Source organism: Notamacropus eugenii, chromosome 6 (genome assembly GCF_028372415.1).
Source record: "Notamacropus eugenii isolate mMacEug1 chromosome 6, mMacEug1.pri_v2, whole genome shotgun sequence".
Lineage (NCBI taxonomy): Eukaryota > Metazoa > Chordata > Mammalia > Diprotodontia > Macropodidae > Notamacropus > Notamacropus eugenii.
The window spans coordinates 374,104,306-374,106,414 of NC_092877.1; the positions used below are offsets into that span (position 1 = coordinate 374,104,306).

General features: G+C 33.9%; 1 pseudogene; it reads left to right on the forward strand.

Moving 5' to 3' along the window:
* The first annotated feature begins 836 nt into the window (after positions 1–836).
* Positions 837–1,726, forward strand: LOC140512432 (olfactory receptor 5K1-like; annotated as a pseudogene).
* The last annotated feature ends 383 nt before the right edge of the window (positions 1,727–2,109 follow it).

The following is a 2,109-nucleotide window of genomic DNA, read 5'->3' on the forward strand; positions in this document are numbered from 1 at the left end:
CTCAGAGAGGGAGGGGGAAGGTTGGGAGAAGGGAGGGAAAAAAATCTAAGTTATATGGCAGTCATTGTAGAACACTGAAAATAAATGAAATTAATAAAAGAAAACGAATGGAATAGCAAAGCAGCTTAGTACAGTGGAGAAAGTAACAAGGATCAAAGTGAGAGGACATAGGTTCCAACCCTAACTCTGTCACTTACTACATGTGTGTCCTTTTGCAAGTGATTTAATTTTTCTGAGTCTTGGTCTCCTCATTTGCATAATGACAGAGTTGAACCAGAAGATCTCATTTCAATACTAAATCTATAATCCTGCCAGAGATGCTGTCCATTAAAGGAAAGTTAAGAGCTAAACTCTGCCATATTTCCTAACCCTTCAAAGCTAGTGTCATAAAGAGCAATTATCCAGCTTTGTAATATCAATCATCCTTAGATAACATTATAGCATATGAAAGACTGAAGTAGATAGATCACAAATATGATTCATGGAGATTTTTATTGAAGTTGTCAGCTTAACAGATCTAAAAACATATATTGGAAATGTTTTCTCTGCCATAGAAAACAGTTGTTTGTTAAGTGACAAGATGCATTTGCTCACATGACATCTTCCAACCTGATTTAAGAAGAAGCCATGTCCATTCAATTTGGTACTTTTTTCCAGAGACTCAGGAAAGATTTGGAGCCTGTAGCCACATTAACTGAGAGCTCATAGAGTTTGATACTTCTCTAAACTGGAAAGTAAGTTAGATTTCAGTGAACAATATTGGAGAAGAAAAGTAGTGGCCCCTCTTCCCAGAGTGTTATTTTTCCCAATTTCTATTTTCAATAGAGAATTCAAAGATGGTTGTTGAGAATTAAACCATGTCATAGGAGTTTATTCTCATTCAATTCCCAAATCACTGAGAGATAAAGATCATTTCATACATATCATTCTTTACAATTTCTCTGGTAACCGTTGTGGGAATATGGGATTGAAGGTATTAATTTCAACTGAATCTCGACTTCATACACCTATGTATTTCTTTCTTGACCACTTGGTCCTTATGGATGCTTCCTGTTCCTGTGTGATAACACCCAAAATGTTAACTAACTTCTTCTCTAAAGACAGAAAGATTTCTCTCTCTGAATATAAAGCACAATTTTATTGTCTTTGTCTTGCTGAAACATCAGACTGCCTCCTCTTAGCAGCCATGGAATATGACCGTTATGTGGCCATATGTCACCCATTGCACTATCCCATTCTAATGTCAAAGAAACTTTGCATTCAGATGATCATTGGGGTGTATACAATTAGTAACTTAACTTCCATAATTCATGTTGGATTTCTTTTCATATTAACTTTCTATAGGTCCCACCAAATTAATCATTTCTTTTGTGGCATTATTCCTTTATACCTTCTCTCTTGTACTGACCCTTACATCAATGAGTGGATAATGTTTATCTTTTCAGGTGCAGGAGTGTTCTTCACTGTAGCACCTCTCCTGGTCTTTTATCTTTACATCCTCTTTAATATCTTTAAAATAAAATTTAATGAGGGATGAGGCAAAGCCTTTTCTACCTGTGCATCTCATTTTGTGTCAGTCTCAATATTCTATGATTGTATCCTCTACAAATACGTTCAACCAGATTGAGTTCAACAGGGGGATAAAAATATTCCCCTTGCTATTTTTTATACAATGTTAATTCACTTTTTAAATCAGGACACTGAAAAAACCTATGGAATATCTTAGGATGCTTTGAAATAAAATTCATTTTCTTTATCTCATTCAATTAAATATGCCATTAAAAATCTTTGGTATGAAAAGTAATACAAAGGAGGCAGTAAATTCATGTTTTTGATGAGAAACATTATTATGTCATCATAAGATTAAATTGAGCCAACATGAATAAAGGAAGAAGGGTTTCATGAATATGTATTATTGTGTTAGATATTTGTGTATTATATATATTATGCTAGATATCAAAATTCCATGAGAGCCATGCACGGGTCAAATGATTTATTAGTCAATCTACATGAAATACATTGGAGAGTTACTGAGTACCAAGATGAAGCCTATCATCAGAATTAGTTAGTTATGGAAAGGGGATATCAATTGAACAAAATTTTTTAAAA